Consider the following 22,005-nt stretch of genomic DNA (forward strand, 5'->3'; position numbering starts at 1 on the left):
CGTTGTCCACAGCGTTGTGGATCACTTGGAGGAACAGAGCGAGCTGAGTTTGCGGAATCCATGTTGGTCTTTATAGAGGAGATTCTCGTTCTCCAAAAATATCATAATTCTGGAGCATAATAAAAGATTGGCGTAAACGAAGCAGATATGAAATTCTATGACTTTGTCCTCCCCTTCTGGAAAACGGGAATGACTTCCACTTTTCTGCAGCCAGTAGGCACCCTTGAGCGAAATTTTCACTTTGCATCCGAGTGTGTGCTGGTATGAAAATTCCTGGCAGATTAAAACTGTGTGCCAGACCGAGGCTCGAACTCGGACCTTTGCCTTTCGCGAGCAAGTGCACTACCGACCTTTTTTTTTTTAATATCATTTTGTTCGCTTTCGTTCGTCGCATCTACTCGGGGCGGCCGTCGTAAGACACCCTTTTAAGTTCTTTGTTGATCGATTAACTCAATTTTTGTTTGTTTGTTTATACAGAGGGCAGCTAACCCTCTGACTGAACACTTCCGACTGAGCTAGCCAAGCACGACTCACGACCTGTCCTGACAGTTCACTTTCGCCAGTACCTCGTCTCCTACCTTCCAAACTTCGCAGAAGCTGTACTGCGAACCAGGAAAAAAGTGTGTCATTTTGTGTGGAAGCCGGAAAACTGCATATCCACCTATGCGCTATCATACAGGTTTACTGTCAAATTCATATTAAATTTTACATGAAATTTTATAGCAAGTTGACATGATGAAGTTAATCGCGTGGTAATGATGTTGCCTCGTAAACAGAGGTCGCTTGTTCGAATCTTGCCGGAAGCTTGGATATGAATTTCGCTGTTGTAATGTAAACACTATTAATCCGTACGCTATTAAGGGAACCGAGGAGGTTCGTCAACTCAATAGATTAAATTGTGCTAGCTCTGAGTATAGCACGTAATAGCCACTGTTTTGTGTGAAAATTTTTACGATGTCTTTATATTATCTTCATCGGTTACGGAAATATTTTACTTTAATAACTTAAAATGGCTCTTTATATGTGTGTGCACATGCATGTGTGTGCGTGTGTTTGTGTGTGTGTGTGTGTGTGCGTGCGTGCGTGAGGCGAGCTTGTGACAGCGGTGACGGACACGCCAAAACGAGAAAGCCGACAGCGAGACAAAGACGGAAACACAAAACGAAATAGAATTTCGCAAGCGTCGCACGCTCGAAGTCTCATTAACTCTACTGTGATTGGAGGGTCGGTTTTAATGGCTTTGTCCCCTACCCTCCGCCGCCGTTGCAGATAGCTGGCTGACTGCTTAATTTCCTTCCATTCTCTTCCCCCAGTTTTCTTCCTTTTTTCTTTCCTTTTTTTTTTTAATACTAGAAGCCTTCCTGCGTCCGCCATTCTTCATTTTACTCCGGCAGTAAATCGCGACAGCCCTCGATACGCTATCTTTACGCGTAGATAGCGCTGATTTATCCAGACGTCGCCATTTTTATGACCTGTGTGCTGTGCAGCTTTCGACGTATCGCTTTGGCCTGCAGTGTCCGACCGGTAGCTTCAGTTTACCTGAGGCACAATCTGGCACATTCCCCGAGATTGTTTCGGGCTGAAAGGTGTGTCTGTTATTGCGCTACGTTAAAGAGATGCGCACTGTTCTGTTTACGGTATTGTTTATAAAAAAAAATCAAGTAACTGCAGCAAACAGCACCAGGTGTAACTATTTTCAGTGGTTGCCATATCGGAAGCAAAATGTAGCGGTGTCCAATAATGCGTCTGTGACATTCATTCCCCTATCAAGGGCCATCAGTGAACTTTTAGGTAAATTAGTTGGAAAGTTAATCGAAAAGCTTACGTTTCAAGTACGTTTGTGCTCACTATTACAACATTTCATACTGCAGTTACTTTCAGTTCGCGACAGCGCTTTCATGATTTTATCACCTTGAATTCCGCATAGTTTGTAAAATACGACTTAAAAATCGTGTAATGAGCTAGGAGTAGGCTTAAGACGAACAAAATAGTTTAGAAAATACATATCTATCGTAAATAGAGAAGGAATGGAAAAATATAGAAACTGTACTTAAGAAAGCTACTGAAGAAGCCTTAGGAAAAAAGAAAAGAATAAGGAGGAAGAAAGCGTTACAGTTTTGGGCACCAGAATTAGATAAAGTTATAAGCAAAAAATGAGATGCTTACTGCAAGTATCTAAATGAAACAATAGAGCAGAATCATCAATTTACAAACAAGAGAAAAATGGAGCAAATCGAGCAGTCAAATGAGTTCATCAAGAATGTTGGGATAGGTTTATTAGCACTGTAGAAGACGATGATCACGGAAGCCAAATGATAGCTTATAAAACAATGAAAATACTAATTCAAACAGAAAAAGAAGTTGCTCAAATAAATGACATCCAACAATCAAAACGGATAGAACACTACAAGAACTTGTGGTGTGGAGAAACGTGCTCCACACAGAATATAGGGGATGAAATTGAAATAGTATGCGTAGACGATTTATGTATGGATGAATTAAGAAAAGCCCTCAACTCCACAAAATATAGAAATGATGCAGGTATCATAGGTATAAGCGCTGAACTGCTAAAATATGGAGGCACCCTACTACAAGAGAGATTACTACATCTGTTTAATATGTGCTGGAAAAAGCGAGCTCTTACAGAACCATGGTTACAAGTAAAGGTGAAGTCAGGCCCCAACAGCTGCGAGAACTATAGAGAATCTGCTTAATAGGGAATTAAGATTAAGACCAATTCCCGCTTGAATTGTCTTTTATATGCAGACGACGCCACACTGCTGTCGTGTAATGAAAGCGACCGAAAGAGGGGAATAAATTCCTTTGAAAAGGAAATATCCAGTGCGGACAAAAATTGTGATCAACGATTGAGCAATGCAACAGGTCAAACATTTCAACTACTTGACTTGTGACGTCACATATCAGAATGACGAAGGCGTGGAGGAGAAAATAGCAACTTGGGAATATACGCGAAACAATAAACAGACGTCTAAAAAATCAAGCTAGGAGAGAACCAAGATTGAAATGTTACGAGGCGATGGCGGTGCATGATGCATTGTAAGGAAAGGTCAAGGAAGCCGCGTAAACGTAACAGAGACGAGGCTTCTAAGTGCAGTAAAGGGATGCACAACAGCCGACAGATTTCGAAATTTGGAAATGAGGAAAGAACTGAAAATATTTAACGTCCTCAATAAAATAGGAGAAACTGGAATGAACATCTCGAAAGAATGATCGAAGAAAGGCTACCACTCGAGATAAGGAAATTTAAGCCAGATGGGAGTAGAAGTCAAGTGTGACCGAAAAAAACAAAGGTATACAGCATGAAGTGAAGATGATATGATATTTATCAGAAAAGAGAGAGAGAGGGAGAGAGAGAGAGAGAGAGAGAGAGAGAGTAGAAGAAGAAATGATCGATGGTATGGCATTATTAGTCGCGATACTCCGTGTGGAATTGCTTGGCCACCTCGTGTAAGTCTCATTATTTGACGCCAGCTCGGAGACTTTTGTGCCTGGTGAAGGTGAGACGGAATAATTAAGACAATACGCACATGCCGTGGCGAGCGAAGGAAATCTCCGACTCCACCGTAGGCCCGCGATCTAAAACATGGCTGCTCACAATTCTCTAATAACAGGGCGAGTCAAATTTTGGTTAAAAGAAATACTTTTTACGATCTTTACCACCGTTCACTGAGTGAATAGAATTCGATTAGAATTTGAATGGTAAGTGCGGGAGCTTATCATGTCGCTTATGTATCTAGGGGCAATAGTAAGCAGCGATATGAATTGGGTTCGACGCGTCAAACAGGATTGTGTGTGTGAATTCCCAAGGGACCAAACTGCTGAGGTCATCAGTCCCTAGAATTACACACTATTTAAACTAACTGATGCTAAGAACAATACACACTCACCCATGCCAGAGGGAGGACTCGAACCTCCGGTGGGAGGGGCCATGCAATACGTCACATGGCGCCGTAAACTGCGCGGCCACTCCGCGCGGCCAAACGGGATTAAGGAATGTGTATCTACGACTGAGGCATACCGGTAAGGTTCTGGGAAAATGCACCATCTCTTGGAAGGAAACACATACAATACGGTAGGTGCGAGCTGCACGTTCGACCTGCAGCGGCCTTTGTAGTTCCTATCACGTAAACACGACAGCAGACTGCAGCTGAATACAGAGACGTGTTGATATCGTCCTAACGAGCAGGAAGAGCCTGTACGAAAACGTGACAGTAATGAACAGGGAACTAAATTACTTGGTCCAGTCGCATTAATGTGATCGACTGTCGAAAGCCTGGATGGACCACTTTTAGCAGCGCGGAAGGAACCGACAAGGGTGTGGAGCCGTTCCGAATTCACTGCCCTGGCCAGCTGCGCCAGGTTTCTCGGTTGGGAGACGCGTGACGCGAACAGACCCATCGAGGTACTTCCACAGACCCTCGACTGGATTGAAATCTTGGGAATTTGGTGACGGGCGGAATACTGTAAACTCATCCTGGTGCTCTTCAAACCATGTACGTAGTCTGCAAGATGTGTGACACGTTGCGTTGTCCTGCTAGTAGATGTCATCGAGCCGAGGGAAACATAAATTGCATGTAAGGGTGGACATAGTCCCAAAGGATAGATGCATACTTCTGTTGATCCACTGTACCTTCCAGAATGACGAAATCATCGAGGGACTGCCAGGAAAACGTTCGAGTTCACATCGTTGAGGTTGTTGTTGTTGTCGTCGTCAGTCCGAGAACTGGTTTGATGCAGCTCTTCACACTATCCTATACAAGCCTCTCAATCTCTGCATAGCTATACCAGCATACATCCACTTATATCTGATCATTCTGTTCGAGCCTTGGTCTCCGTCTACAAGTTTTAATCTTAGTACTTCCCTCCATCACCCAAGTGATCGTTCGCTGATAACTCAGAACGTGCCCTGTCAAATGATCTTGTGAGACTAAGATTAAATAAATCAGTGCTTCAGCAAGTCGAATTGGTGAGGCTCCCACACCAGCGAACAGTTCAAAGTAATACTTTAACATTTACTTAAGCAACCAACTCAGCCACTCGCAGGTCGATTTATAGGCTCTTTGAGGCTGTTTTCATATAGCGTTGTTATGCAGTGATGATTGTAGTGACATGTATAAAGATCGATGCTACTCGCAGGCACTAACCGCTGACCCTCAACATAAACAAATGTAACGTATTACATATAAATAGTCATCAAGACCAAACGTCCTATTATTAAATGACTGCAGAACGATTTAAACTGGAAGGACAACATGAAATTGTCCGTAAGTAAGGCAGAAGTCAGACTGAGATTCATGGGAGCAATTCTTAGGGAGTGCTCTGCACTCATAATGGGGGTAACTTACAAATTCTCGCTCTACCAATACTTGAATGTTGCTCATAGGGGCGGGACTGAAGGTACCCACAGAATGTGGTTACGGAGCATAGTTGAACCCTTAGACTACAAGTAGATCACAACAGTAGTACTGATGTTGATACATAGCAGAGTAACAGCAACGATCAAAAAAGCGAACACTGCATTAGATGTACAACACCAATTGATATTTCGTCATAAAGGTGCACAAGAAATTTTGCAGAGTGACAAAGTAATAGCAGATGAAGCATTAGCGTTTCTGCAAGATGAGTCAGTGGAATGAGTGGTGTTGTATACGCTCGACTATGCGGACAATGTACATGAGGAGCACAATGATGACGACACGTGCTTAACAAATGAAAGTGATACTGAAACAGATGTCGAGCCATGTAGTTCATCATCCTTGTTGGACAGGGCGCCACAGATACCGTCTCCAGTGAAACACAGTAAAGCACATTTGTTGTCCTACGAGCGAGTAAAATATAATTATGTACATGGAAGATCATCCGCAGCATAATGAAAAAAATTATGAACATATTTCGAATAAGTTCGCAGCAATATGACCGTGTAGCGCATAAGAACTACGGATATTCCAGGTAGGACAAGGCGCACTTGTTACAACAACAGGTGATTGGGCGTTTCAAGGATACTCGATACAATTTACAGGATGAGCATGGTAGTGTCCTACTACGTTAGGAACATCAAACTGCGCGCGACATAGATTACAGTGATTTCAAGGGAAGCAGTAGACGGTTCCATAACTTCAAATAGTGCTACAGAACTGGAATGCGTAAGATAAGACAAGCAAAATGTCAACTTGACGATGCACTTCGGAATCGGCACGACAATTTGTAGACGAGCTAAAATAAAACTTATCCCATAGTTCCGACCAATCGGGATTTGAAGAGGAAATGTGTATGAAAAGGACCCTTTAAATCAGAGGTATCAAGAAAGTTGTATCAAGATCAACTAACATCAATGCCTCAATGCGTTCGTATACAGTTGTGCTGACTTCTAATCTTGATGGTAAATTGGCTTAAGAGTTATTTACCGTGCTGCGAGAAGGTAGAGCTGCTCTGTCTCCTACATCGTTTCTCGTGTGCGTGATCTTGCAAGAGCCGTAGGGAATATTTACATCACAGCAATCAAGAGTGGGAAAATGTATATAAGATGCCTACAAGTATGCTATGAGCACTGATTTTGGCCAATAGCTGGTCAAAGTAACTTGCTTTTGCCTGATTCCTGGTCTGCGTGTAAAAATCATACTCCTGTAAAGCAAAATTCCTCTTGAGAGGTGCAATTCATACCACCTGGAACCAGTGGAGAAATTTAGCCGCTGGTGTTTGTTTGTTTCCATGCCCATAAAACATATTATCGTACTATCGGCAGCTCCGCCTTAAAGGACACCCAGTTTCATGATAAACTCCATGAAAGCCTGTTTAGCATTCGGTTGCATGCCATCACATTCCATCAGTTCTCATCGCCCTGTTACACCAATGTGATCGTATATTTATTCTTTGAGAGTGGACAACTAACTAGACGTGCTGCCCTCTTTGTAACCCCCAAGGAGTTCGCCTTCGATCTTGATGGAGCGAACCTTTGTGATCACTATGTCGAGTTATTTTCCATTCTGTGTTCACGGTGCAAGTTAATGGTTTGTTTTATGTCTTGAATGTCGACAATGCACATGGTGGCTCACTTGCAGCTAATATTTTTCCTGACATAATTGTTAACACCACACTTTCAAATGAGCCTTATCGAAGACTGAACTTGCGATCTCGCACTGGATGGGTTCCTTGTCAGTCTGTGATCCATTCCAGATAAGACTGATACAGGAAATACAGAATATCCAAAGAAGAACAACGCGTTTCTCCTTAGAATATCTCGCGCACGAAGGCGCTCCAATGGCAACTGAAACAATGAAGGGAGGAAGTGGCAATGGAATGCGAAGTACTCTTCGCAACGCATCAAAATGCCTCTTGTGACGTAGCTCTATCCATGTAGAATACCTGCTGTGTGAGCTGCAGTGGTCAGGCTCTCTGAATACGCATAGCTGATGACAATAATGAGAGTCAAGGGTGTAGACAACTGTCGGAACTTACTTGATGAGTGTGATTAGTAGCGTATACCGCACCACAATGAAGGTAGTTTAGTGAGGTGTAGTCGCTTTCCAGGAGATCCAAAGATGCCCCCACAGAGCGAGTGAGCCGCACATGCCTTCCAGCGTAGCCAGCTGTGCGCTGCCGGGCAGACTGGCCGAGGGAGTAGGAGGGGCGGGGGAGGGAGTGGGCGCTTCCAATTAACGCTCCGCCGAGGAATGCGCGTCGACGGCCGCCAAAGGACGCTCCAGCGCTGGAGTCTCTGGACGCAGGACCGCTCGTGCGTCGCTCGCTGTCGGCCGGCCGCCCCTGGCGCTCCGACCTAGAGCCGTGGCGTAGTTGTTGTTGTTGCTGCCCTTGACGCTGTTTGGACCCAAAGTGCACTACAACTCAGTTATTAGAGCACGATAAGCAGAAGTTTCTCCAAGAGACAGTGAAACAGTGTTTTCATTTTAAAAATACACTTGTTCAGATTATATTTCTGTTAAAAAGCTTAGTGACTGTTGCTCCAGCGAGCTGAGTGGTAGCTGCCGATCACCAGATAATCTCTTTACTTTCTTTACCACTATCAATAATTAGTTCGTCATTTACACAAATCTTGTTCTGAACAAGAGCCGGCCGGAGTGGCTGAGCGGTTCTAGGCGCTTCAGTCTAGAAAGGCGCGATCGCTACGGCCGCAGGTTCGAATCCTGCCTCGGGCATGGATGTGTGTGCTGCCCTCAGGGTAATTAGGTTTAAGAAGTTCTAAGTTCTAGGGGACTGATGACCTCAGATGTTAACTTAGTTTGGGTTGTTTTGGGGAAGGAGACGAGACAGCAAGGTCATAGATCTCATCGGATTAGGGAAGGACGGGGAAGGAAGTCATCCGTGCCCTTTCATAGGAACTATCCCGGTATTTGCCTGGAGCGATTTAGGGAAATCACGGAAAACCTAAATCAGGATAGCTGGACGCGGGATTGAACCGTCGTCCTCCCGAATGCGAGACCAGTATCTAACCACTGCGCCACCTCGCTCGGTCAGATGTTAAGTCCCATAGTGCTCAGAGGCAATGCGCCAATGTGTCTGAACATGCTCTATAACGCCAATGCGGTGATTAATCATCTACAAATATCATTAAGAAGAAAATGTCATATATTATAGAAGGGCTACCCATTAAAAAAAGGAAAATAAACGAGGTAAAATTGCCGTGGGCAATATGTAGTGAGCATTTTTGCCGCTATGTGCGCATAGTTCAGTTCAGTACCGCCTTTGTGGTTGACCTGGTTTGTTCTATTCATCTGCAGTGACTTTTTTTGATAACGCTGTTTCGTTCTTGTGATGGGAAGTTTAAGTGAACAAGTGAAGCTGTGAATCTTTATTTTCTACTCGGTAAAAATGGTGCTGAAAATGTTTTAATGTTGAAAACAGCTCACAAGGATGACGCTATGGGAAAATCTCAGGCGTACGAGTGGTTTGCTAGCTTTAGAAATGGCGACATGTCGATTGATGACCGACTTCGTTCTGGACGTCCACCAACTGCCCAAATCGACGAAAATATTGAGAACATTCGGGAGCTTGTGCTCATCGACCTTTTATTTGGAAGTTTTAAGAAGATTGGGCAACAGCGTTCGTTAAAAAAGAGCCGATTTTTGGCACAGGAGGCTGGTTATTCCACCACCACAACGCACCTGCACACACAGCCGCGTCTGTTAGACAGTTTTTGGCTAAAAATGGTGGTTACGCTGTCACACGCATCTTACTCGCCTGACCTGGCTCCGTGTGACTTCTTCTTATTTCCAAATATGAAAAGGGGCGTGAAAGGACACTGATTTGACAACATTGAAGAAGTCAAGAAAAAACGAGCGAAGAACTGTCAGCCATTTCTAAAGAAGACTATAAAAATTGTTTTGTACGGTGGAAGCAACGATGGGACAGATGTATTTTAAAGGGGATAAGGTCGTTTTGTAAACAATTTGAAAATATATACCTTTTATAAAATAATTCCGATTTATTTATTTATTTATTTTTGGGTGGGGGTACCCCCTCGTACATCGCAACATCCTCAGTTCGGTAAGAAATATGTCTATGAATATGAATGACAGACTGAGTAGATTGCTGCTAGGAAAAAAAGGACGGTAATGTGATTTAGTCCAAGTGTTGTAGCAAGTGATAAGCTAAGAAAATATCTAGACCTCAAAGTAACTCAAGAGATACTGGTATCTACTGCATGAAATTCTTCGTCCTGTACAATGTTTTTTGTAGCGGTGATTCGAGACAAAGAATATCAACAATTTTCATGGCAGAACAGAAATTATCCTAAGAGACGCAAGTATTCTAGATCTGCGGGATGGCTTTGGTATTGTGCGGAACATAAAAGTAGATACTCTTGAAAAACACTGCGTAGAAAAATACGTTCAAGCAGTAATGTATTCCGAATAAGTAGTACGCTAAATATCAACATATTTGGCACTCAGTCAACACAGATTAATAGAAGCAATATGCAGAATAACACTATAACAGAGATCAAAACGCGCTTACTACGAAATGATCATGTTGACACATTGGCTATATCAGTGGTGCTCGATCCTAGATTCAAGGACACGCACTTTAAAGATGCTTCAGCATGTTCTGAGGCAATCAAAACCACCAAAGATCTGCTAGAAGTTGTTGAAACTACCGTCAGTAAGTACGATCGATAATGGTATACAAAACTTAAAGACGAAAGTAATTTTCTCATGATGTGTTTCTGCCAAGTAACACAGTTTGATGACCCTTGGACCTTATATAGAAAGAACTGCCACAGTACAGTACAGACAGTACAGAAGGTAACTGAAAGAAATACACAACGAGGCGAAAGGACACTTTGGTTCAAGGAGAGTAATTACGCTGAACTCATCGCGATTCCTGATAGTCCCTGAAGCCTGTGTGATCACTGCAGACGGCAACGTTTCCTCAGCGACGTGTTCACATGATGGCCACAAGGTCGGTAAGGGACTCTGGTGGTAGGGCGTTCCACTCCACCGCCAACGCGCTTTACAGCTGGTGGAAGGCTGTTGGTGCATGTGGACGTGTGCAACACGTCTCTCCAACGCAAGCTACACGTGCTCTATTGGATTTAAGTCGGGGAAATGGGCAGGCCAGAATATCCTCTCCTTCTATAAGCTCCTCCACTTGCCATGTTCGATGGAGTCGCACATTGTCATCCATAAAAAGGAAGTGAGGCCTATAGAGAAGGAATACATTTTCACGATAACGTCTATGTCTCGCTTGTTGTAATGTCCAGCGGATCATTATAAATCACGATGACTTCAATGTAATTATTTTCTGTGAATAAAAGTGTCATTCCTATTAGTTTCATTGCGCATTTCTTTCAGTTTCTTGTCTACTATATTGTAACAGTTCTTCCCAATGAATGGTGCAAGTTTCATCGATCTATGCTGCTTGGCATTGACACATGACGCAAAAGTTACTTGTGATGAAACACCTTTCTCTTCTTTCGATGCTCTGTCTGCATTAATACTACTTAATTTTTCATTCTGACGAGAAGTAACCAAAAACCAGTCAAGAAGGTATTTTGTAATCAATTTCTTCCTGGATAAATTACATTTCTTTAGTATACTTCTGATTAATATACGTCTAATGTGTAATTTTTCTACAGCTAGTTCCACTTGGTTGTTTCACATTAGGTTGCTTTCGACGGATACTACTTGACGTTTCACGGTCCTGTTTCCAGTGATTCTTGGCTATTTGCGAGCAGTACGTCGTATTGCGTAGGTTCAGGATCAGGTAACGGTTCCTGCACCGATCACGGTCGCCTTCAAGTCGCCCTGCACTTCGCTACAGTCTTATATCGTTGTAAGTTCATAGCACCATCCGCGAACCGCCTCACGGATATCTGAACGTTATTTGATACATTATCTACATATAAGTCGATTCCGAAGTCTACCTACAGCTGTTGTAGAAGTCGTTTGGTTATTTTTCAGAATGTTTGGCTGCAAGGGAAACGTGGTCTCCTACTGGTCTAAAATATGTCTGTACTCTCGAGCGCTAGTCGCGTGGGTTGATCGGGATCGTGCTTGACGTTGAATACTCTCTCCTCGAACCCACTGATTCCGTATTTGCACGTCATTTGTGGAATCGCAACCAATAAGAGCAGCAATTTCCGTGAACAATAAACCACAGTCTCTGTCGCGTCCCAGCACAGTGCCTATCACAAGCTCTGGACGAAAGAGTGGCCCGAGTGGCTCAGTCGGGACGTTGACGACAATGTGACCTGAAGTGCACTAAGGTACAATGAGAGGGAGAAAATTTTGGAGGATGCTAAGTACAGGCGATTTTGAATGGATGCAGAAGTTGTTAGTGGAAGCGAACGAGGGCGCAAAATATTTAAGGATAAAATTTAAGAACAATTTTTATCTCAGAAGTTCAGCCTTATTTGGAATGGTATTTTACAGCGGCTTTATGTTTTTGGTGTCCCACACTGGCCGTTTACACACTGGTTTTTCACGCCTTTTGTTCGAGTTTCTCTTGTAGAGATATTCTCGCTCAGTCTTCCGAAAGTCTTCTAGAAGATTCCTAACTTCCAGAAGGTTCTCGAACATTTCGTCTGTATGCCAGAAACTGATAGCTGCCTTGCAACGGCGCTTCAGCCACAGGCTGTCGTGAAACTTCTTACATTAAGCCAGTTCGATAGCTGTGACATCTCGAGAAGTCACTATATAGCTACTGAACTGCAAACATATGTGCCTTTTCCACGAGGTGTGCCGCGATATTGTTACAAACAACATTAGAATGAAACTTCCTGGTAGAGTAAAACTGTGTGCCGGACCGAGACTCGAACCAGGAAGTTTCATATCAGCGCACACTCCGGTGCAGAGTGAAAATCTCATTCTGGGAACATTCGAATGAGATTTATGAGCTTGAAACCCGAGGGGTAATCTGTGTTCATACAGCGTGAAGATTAATAAAACCTACAAACTGCAGGGACGGATTCCTGAATGGAAGTGGAGGAGAAAAGGTCGTGGGAACATGTGCCCGGAAATGCGTCGTTGCTACTGTAGACGGCGCTAACGGAAGACGTTTCCTCTGACCACGTGCCGTTTGTTCCTCGTGTGTTGCAAGCTGTCTCTTTTCAGACAGACGAACCTGCCGAGAGGCGGCAGGCTGTGCGTACACCAGATGTGGAGTTTGTACTAGGGTTCGTCTCAATAACGTGCAGAACCCCGTCCTGTGCACACAGTCCACAGCCTCCCTACACTTTCGTTTGTCTGAAGGGACTAATGGTCACACGAACGCCCAAATGTTGTGTGATGTGGTTGGTATCTATGAGGGTACTTGTTCTGATATAGCCTTGCTTCCTCTCGACCGTTCCATCTGCTTGGCCGTATACAGACAGCATCTCGGCTTGTTCCCGACATGAGTACAGGACCATTCTGTTGCTTACAGTACACTGTGTCAAACACACAGCCTGCAACACGCAAGGAACACACGGCACGTCGTCAGAGGACGTTTTTTCGTTCATTTGCAGTCAGCAACCCGTCCCTGCAGTTTGTCGTTTTTACGAGTTAATGTTCCCCCTGTATACAATATTCGGATGCCTTTAATCACACCTACGTCGAGGCTTGCACTGAAATGCTAATGATCTGCATACCCCAGCATCTAGTACACTCTGTACAAACTTGACGTTTGTTGCACACAGTCTTCGTGCTGTTGCTGATGACCAGCATTCCTACACGACACTGAATGGAAGCGCAACTAGTAGGTCGTTAAACTACAGATATCCACAGAAGACACTGCTTTTTAAGGTAGTCATTGCAAGCCTCGTCTTACAGTAGCACCGATCTAAGTGCACAGAAACATCTACGCTTGCGCAAGCACGCTCATTGTGTTCCTAATCCTGGGACGGCAGTTACGGGGTCGGAGCGGTGGCGCCTGTGTCGTCGCTCTCGTCCGCTACCTGACTCAGGAATCCACCTGTCTTCTGGCAGGCCATCACACACTTTACTGCCCACCGTTCGCCGTGCGTGACTTCATTGTGGCGCAGCGGCCTGAGTCATCGCCGCGGACTGAGGCACACGAATTACACACCCCTCTCGCTCCAAGGGATCTACGCACTCTTATGAACAGTTCTTTTACATCACCACTACTGAGAATTTTTCTGTGTTGGTGATTTACCACTTTCTCGTTTAGTATTCCGCTTCTCCAGATTACCCTAGACGTATGCTGATTTCGTTCGAAAAGGTGACGTCACTCGTCTTCACGAACTTCTTCAACCTGAGCATGCATTCAATCTAAACTAGCAACTCAGACGGCTGCAGCAATCTGTTATTCTCAAGATTATTCGCTTTTTCAGCGAACGCTACAGTTAGACACGTTGAAACTGACTCAACGTACCTTCAAAATATCAGGAAATCAACAAAAGGCTTAAGGATGGGTGGTAGAGAGTTCATTGAGGCTAATCTGATGTGACTGAACATGTAAAAAAAGTAAAGATGCCGTCAACACGAAGAGTGGTTTCATAACCACGATGGAGCGCCGTTACGTTTCTCCGACTATTTAAGTGATTTAACCAGTTACTGGGTGGCCCTCGAACCTAGTGAGTAGTCCTCGACAGTAAGTGTTCATGAGAGACAAGGGTTCGTTATGAGTGCCGCCGGAAATTTTCGCAGGACCTCATTTTTCTCTTTACACATAAATGATCTGACACACAGGATAAAAAGCATTCTGCCGCTGTTTGCTGATAGTGTCCGGGGAGGTGTCTTCGTGGAATCACTCTAGGAGGGTGCAAGACGACTTGGATAGAATTTCTAGTTGGTGTAATGAATGGTAGCTTGCTGTAAATGTGAATGGCGAAGTTAGTGTAGGTGACTAGGAGAAACAATCACGTAACGTTCGAATAAAGTATTAGTGGTATGCTGCTTGACAAAGTCACAACGACTAAACATCTCGGTGTGTGATCGTGAGCTAAGAGCCACTTCGTCAAAGAGCCATTGCCAATTTTAGGTTATGTATCTGGCATAAAATAATTCTACAAAGTCGTTAAAAAATCTCATTCCATGCCATTAACTTACAATTTAACAAAAAGGTTGTGAAAAAAAAACACTCTCACTGAATACTCTCCTCGCTATACTAAACCGATATATAGGTTTTTATCACTTTAGTCGCGATTCTATAAAAAGTGATATACGCGACGTGCTGTATAACTGGTCAGGCTTTATCAACCGAGACTGCAATAGTTAATCTGACACTTTCGTAGATTATTTTAATGATTTGGCGCGTTTGATTTCCTTATACCTGTTTTCTGTGAATAATTCGTAGATGTGATCGGAGGCTTTTCCGGTGTATGTGTTGTTTCCAGGGCTCTCGTAGATGTCCCTTGAAACAGTTATCGTATCTCACTGGTTTCTTCAGCAGATACCTCTGATTATAAATGAATATGTGGATGGCTAATTTATTTGAAACAAGTGAGCGGATGTTCTTATGAAGCGTTTATTAGCAAACACCACAAAACAGCGACGGTTTATGAGTGTGAAACGATTCATATAAAAAAGCTCATGGATGTCGAGAGCATCGCAAAGTTGACTATCACATAAGAGCAGGCTCCGAGTAGATGCTGTCATCTGAAATCTCTCGCTTTCATCCTAAATCTTCATAACTCTTCGTAAATCTTCGGTAATTTAACAATATTGGTTCGTGTATTGAATTAACTGGTTTATTACACAGCGATATTATGGCATTCCATAGGCTCCTTCTAGTACTTCCTATGTCGGAAGCAGACTTTAAAAAATAATGTTTAACAAATTTATTTAGTAAATTTCATAAACAGTCCGGCGCATATACAGGATGAACATTAATAAAAATTACAAAGTGCAGGGACTGGTTCCTCACTGGAGATGGAAGAGGAACGGTCCTATGAACATGTGTCGAGAAATGGACGGTTTACGTGTAACAAATTGTCCCACAACACAGTACAGAGCTGTATCGCACCCACGTCCCAAGAGATGTTCCATTGCATTGCAGGTGGGTGATAGGGCTAGTAGCGGTTGTCACGCAGGATGCACACTGTCGTACTCTGACTTACACTAGGTTGGAGGGTCACTTTCCTAGTGTATCTTCTAGGGTTCGGCTCAATATTCTGTAGAAACCGGTCCTCCAAGTCTGGTGTACACGTACTGTGCCGCCTATGTGCACTTTCGTCTGTCTGAAAGCGTCCATAAAGGCCCAAAAAGGGCTAGAAGTGTTGTGTGATGTGGTTGGTGTCTGTGCGGGTACTTGTTTTGGTATAGCCGTGCTGCCTCTAGACCACTTACATCTGCTTGGCTCTACACAAACACCAACTCAACTTGGATGAGATTTTCACTGTGCAGCGGAGTGTGCGCTGATATGAAACTTCCTGGCAGATTAAAATTGTGTGACGGACCGGGACTCGAAATCGGGACCTTTGCCTTTAGCGGGCAAGTGGTGTACCATCCGAGCTACCGAAGCACGACTCACGCCCCTTCCTCACAGCTTTACTTCTGCCAGTACCTCGTCTCCTACCTCCCAAACTTTACAGAAGCTCTCCTGCGAACTTTGCAGGACTAGCACTTCTGAAAGAAAGGATATTGCGGAGACATGGCTTAGCCACAGCCTGGGGGATGATTCCAGAATGAGATTTTCACTCTGCAGCGGAGTGTGCGCTGATATGAAACTTCCTGGCAGAGTAAAACAGTGTGCCGGACCAAGACTCGAACTCGGGACCTTTGTTCCAGTACTTGCTTGCGAAAGGCAAAGGTCCCGAGTTCGAGTCTCGGTCCGGCACACAATTTTAATCTGGCAGGAAGTTTCACCAACTCGACTTGTTCCCCACATGAATACCGGACCATTCAGCTGGTTACAGTATCTGAGTCAATCAGCGTGCAACACACGAGGGACACAGGGCACGTCGTCAGAGGAACTCGTAAGCGCCATCTACCGTGGCAACGATGCATTTCCGGACAAATTTTCATACGATCTTTTTTCCTCCATTTTCAGTTAGGAATCCGTCTCTGCAGCTTGTTGGTTTTATTAATGTTCACATTGTATATCTCATATTATGATTGTGGCAGTTCAGATTTAAACAAGAAAAAAAGTCCAGTAAACATGGGCTGTAAAGGGGTTACCTTAAGAACTGTGGGCAATTGCTGAGTGGAAGAGACGTGTTTCACTGTAGTGATCATGTACGAATGCTCATAGCTCATAAAGTATGTACTTTGCAGCATTTTACTGGGCATTTGATTCTTGTTCTGGTCCATATTACCATGTCTCAGAGTATGAAAAGCAAACATTTTGCAGTAGAAGAGATTAGTTTCACAGTATCGAAGAAGTACTCTCAGTCTTTAAGGATTTCCTTTCGAATGATCATTCCCGTCATATCCACTAAGACTGATCATTCCTCCTGAGACACACTGCTTTCAAATGGTTCAAATGGCTCCGAGCACTATGGGACTTCTAAGGTCATCACTCCCCTAGAACTTAAAACAACTGAAACCTAACTAACCTAAGGACATCACACATCCATGGCCGAGGCAGGATTCGAGCCTGCGACCGTAGCGGTCCCACGGTTCCAGACCGTAGCGCCTAGAACCGCTCGGCCACCTCGGCCGGCTGACACACTGAGTATATGAACAGTCTAAGGGTGTTATTGTATTCCGTCACTGCACAAAGTGAGTGACGAAAGACGGAAGGGCCTGTGTGGGGTTGGGAAAGTGGGTCAGACGCACGCTCCCCTTTTACAACCCGGCTGGCTGGCCGGCCGGCTCACTCTCCCGTTAGAAGCCGGCGTTTTTTCGGTTTCCTGCCGCATCCCGGCGGATCGTAGACGGCAAGCTCTCCGCCTGCCTCCGGCCGGCCGCACCGTTAGGCCGGACAGAGATGTGGCAGAGGCGATCACCGCAGTGCAGTGCGTCCTCTCCAGTGTCAACACGGCCGGCGGCGGGCATGGGTCGCGCGCCGGCGCTCCCGTCACCGGGCACAGTGGCTGCCAGCTGCTGCCTGCTGCTGCACCGGCCGCAGGGCTACGCCAGACAACACGGCAGGTAAGGCTGGGCGCTCGCACGCAGGTGCCGCCCTGGGCCTGCAGGCCCCAGCTACAGCGCAGGAAGCCGAAGAGTACAGTGCCACTGGCGTACGAGGCCGAATCACAGCGGCAAGATCCTTTCACAGATTTCGACGCTCTGTTCTGCGAGGGTCGTTTCAAAAGCCTTGCACACTGCGTACGCGCGTATGTTGCTGTGGCGTGATGGAGTAGAAATTCACATCAGCTATGAACGATACCTTAGGCGAGACGGTCGGATATGTGTTCACGGGTTCTAGTGGCTGTGTTTAGTTTTAAAATATAATTTTATACCTCAGGTCAGATTGCATGTAGTCACCATCGTCCCTCCATCAAAATCGTATATTTCCGTCGGAAGAACCCAACGGATTTTTATAACGCTTTGAGAGAGGTGTGAAGGGAATATTGTGGTGGATTGTAGCACAAAAATGGCTCTGAGCACTATGGGACTTAACTTCTGAGGTCATCAGTCCCCTAGAACTTAGAACTACTTAAACCCAACTAACCTAAGGACATCACACACATCCATGCCCGAGGCAGGATTTGAACCTGCGACCGTAGCGGTCGCGCGGTTCCAGACTGCAGCGATTGTAGCACAGTATCACCGTGGTCCGTTCGTTTCCGTGAAGATGGGATAAGCACTGAGGTCAACAGAAGAAGTGGAACAGACTACACTTCTCAGATTATTGTTAACAACATTTTCAGACACGATCGATGAAAAACATGCGAGGGAACTGCATATGAGGCCAGAATGTCTGTCACATAGTTTTAGGAAATCGTAACTGAAAAGTTAAAGATTGGAAACGTTACTGCCAGATGGGTTCTGCACGATCTGAATGAAGAGCGAAAAGCAGGCCGCAAAAGAATAGTACAAGAATTACTTCAAAGTTGTATCAAACAGAAGGAGAACATTACTTTTGAATACATTATGGGAGTGGCAGTGATCAATGTGTTACAAATATTTCGTGCGGTTAAAGGCGCTGCAGTCTGGAACCGCAAGACCGCTACGGTCGCAGGTTCGAATCCTGCCTCGGGCATGGATGTTTGTGATTTCCTTCGGTTAGTTAGGTTTAACTAGTTCTAAGTTCTAGGGGACTAATGACCTCAGCAGTTGAGTCCCATAGTGCTCAGAGCCATTTGAACCATTTGTTACAAATATTTACTACTAAAAACAGTCTTGATCACGATTTATTTATTAAGGTGACCGGTTTCGATCACTACTGTGGTCATCTTCAGACCATTGAGTAGGAACCTCTTTCTGCTGGAGAATCACTACTCCAGCACTACTCCAGCAGAAAGAGGTTCCTACTCAATGGTCTGAAGATGACCGCAGTAGTGGTCGAAACCGGTCACCTTAATAAATAAATCGTGATCAAGACTGTTTTAATAGTACAAGCAGAAGGAGAACACTTCATGAAAGGGATTGTAACAGTTGATGAAACGTGGATACGAGATTTTGAGCCAGAACTGTAATCTCAGCCGTCACAATGCAGAAGTTCCGACTTATCACGCCCGGAAAAAATTCCGCCGCCAACAATCAGAGGAGAAACTAAAGATGATCTTTGCGTATCACGTGAATGGAGTCATAACTATGAGTAGAATACCTCGTGGGACTTTCGTAACAGGCGCGTACTACAAGCTGTTTCTGTGAAATGTTTTGTGCCCGAAAATTCGCCAAAGAAGGCCTGACATGTTTGCAGCTGGTGTCCTACTTTCGTACGATAATGCAAGACTGGATATTGCCCTGCCAGTGGGAGAAACGCTCGACAAATGCGGATGGAATATACTTCCTCACCTACTACACAGTCCTCATAGGGGGCCCACTTTGCTTTGTTTCCCAAATCGAAGAAACAACTCCGTGGAAAACGTTTTGATACAATTGATGAAGCTTCCAGTGAGGGGACCCGCGTAATGAGACAGCTTAACACTGGAGGTGCCATATTCGGAATACAGAAATTGCCAGAACGTTGGGAAGCTGTCAGGAGCAAGAATGGAGATTATATTTAAGGCTTGTAAAGATATTTCGCCGATTACACCATTTCTACTACCCTCTCTTACAGTGTGCAGAACTTTTGAATTTACCCTCGTATATAAAACGTAACTACAAGGGGAAACACTTGATTATAAACTTGCTAATAATGATTCTAGTACTCCGATGTCTCTTTTCCCGCAAAATTATTCAATGTAATGTCTAGTTCATCGCAAACGTAAGTCTGTTTTTCGATATTATCTCACGGTGGTCTTAAGTCCAGGGGATGCAAGCCAAGGTGTGAGGGGCGCCACAGACGCCTCGTCTGTGAGGTATCTGTTCAGGACGTATTATCATTTTTAGCGGCCGTTTCAGGTATCAGATTGAGACGGGCTCCAGCGACAGCCCAAGTGCAAGATTTGTATACAGTCCGTACCACAATCAGTAACGAAGAATGTCTCTACTGAAAATGCACGACGGAGAGAGACGCTAATAGATGAGTCGTGTGGAAAAGCATTCTGCAGCCGACCCTGGTTGTTGCTTCGTCCCGATTGCGACAAAGGCACTGCTATTTTGTGGATCCCCATTGCTAAGAGCTTGCGAGCAGAAAGCACAGAGTAGTTTTGTTCTTATTCGTCGAATGCAGCGTCCGTTTTCCTCTTATTATTATTTTTCTTCTTCTACTGCTGCAGTCCCCTTTAATAAAACTTGTATGCTTTCCGAGTACTTCTACTGCTCTGAAGAAGACATATCCTCAATTAAGCATAACACTTTGGAAACGCTTTTTCTGCTTCGTTCTGTATACACAGTAGGATCGCGCTTTGATATTTATTGACTTCCCTCTGTTTCGTTCAAAAGAAATTAGAGATCACAGTATCTTTCTTGTAGCAATATCCTATCAGTATTGCAGACTCCCGCAAGTTTTCCCTCGGTCATTACTACAGTATAATATCGTGCAGGGCCCCCGCGAGCCGACAGATGTGCCACATAAGGACGTGGCATCGACTCGACTGATGTCTGAAGTAGTGCTGGAGGGAATTAACACCATGAATCCCGCAGGGCTGTCCATAAATCCCTAAGATTACGAGAGGGTAAAGGTCTCTTCCGAACAGCACGTTACAATGCATCCCAAATATGCTCAGTAATGTTCATGTTTGGGGGGTTTGGTGACCAGCGGACGTGTTTAAACTTAGAAGCGTGTTCCTGGAGACACTCTGCAGCAATTCTTGATGTCTGGGGTGTCGCAATGTCCTGCTGGAATTTTCCACGTCCGTCGGACTGCACAATGGACACGAATGGATGCAGGTGATCAGACAGGATGCTTACGTACGTCTCACATGTCTGAGTCGTATCAAGACATATCAGGGGTTCCATGTTACTCAGACTGCTCACTCCCCACACCATTACAGAGCCTCCACCAACTACAACAGCCCCCAGCTGACGTGCAGGATCCATGGATTCATGAGGTTGTGTCCATACCGGTACACGTCCATCCGCTCGATACAAGTTGAAACGAGACTCGTCCGACCAGGCAACAAGGTTCTAGTGGTCAACAGCCCAGTGACTATGTTGACGGGCCCAGGCGAGGCGTCAAGTTTTGTGTCGTGCAGTCGTCAAGGGTACACGTGTTGGCCTTCGGCTCCGAAAGGCCATATCGATAATATTTCGTTTAATGGCTTAAATTCTGACACTCTTTGATGGCCCAGCATTGAAATCTACGACACTGAATTCTCTTCAGTCGTCATTGGTCCCATTCTTGCAGGATCTTTCTCCGGACGCAGCGATGTCGGAGATTTGATGTTTTACTTGATTTCTGATATTCACGGTACACTCGTGAAATGGTACGGGAAAATACCCACGTCATCGCTACCTCGGAGATGCTGTATCCCGTCGCTCGTGCGCCGACTATAACACCACGCTCAAACTCACTTGAATCTTGATAACCTGCCATTATAGCAGCAGCAAGCGCCAGGCATTTGTTTCCGACTGGAGTACCGTATTCTGTCTTTTTACATATCTCTGTGTTTGAATACGCACGCATGTACCAGTTTCTTTGGCGCTTCAGTGTATTTTTGCTCCCGTCTCTGTCTACGTGTCTTGTAAAATAGTCTCAATTACAATTTTGTCATTGTAAAGTTCCACGAATAGAAAGTAACTTCCTGCTAAGTCTATGGGGAAAACTTTCACTAATTCTCAAAACAACGGCAGTACTCATTACCCAATCCATTTGTATATAACGGTTATATGTGTAATTTCTGGCCCCATGTTATTCACTACCAGTAATTTCGGACATTACAATCATAGTTTCAGAGGTCATGTGTCCCGCCAATACAAAGATAATTTTTTTTTTGCACCTGAAAATTTTCCCCTTAGCGTTTTCATGATTGTTAACGTTGTATTTATGCCGTTGGTGCGATTTCCTGTGTTGTACTAACATGGAGTGTTACAGAACTCTTGCCTAATTAGCGATTAAATGCTTTGTAATTCTTTGCGATGTAACGAGATGAGCACG

This window comes from Schistocerca serialis, chromosome 12, assembly GCF_023864345.2.
Source record: "Schistocerca serialis cubense isolate TAMUIC-IGC-003099 chromosome 12, iqSchSeri2.2, whole genome shotgun sequence".
Taxonomy (NCBI): Eukaryota; Metazoa; Arthropoda; class Insecta; order Orthoptera; family Acrididae; genus Schistocerca; species Schistocerca serialis.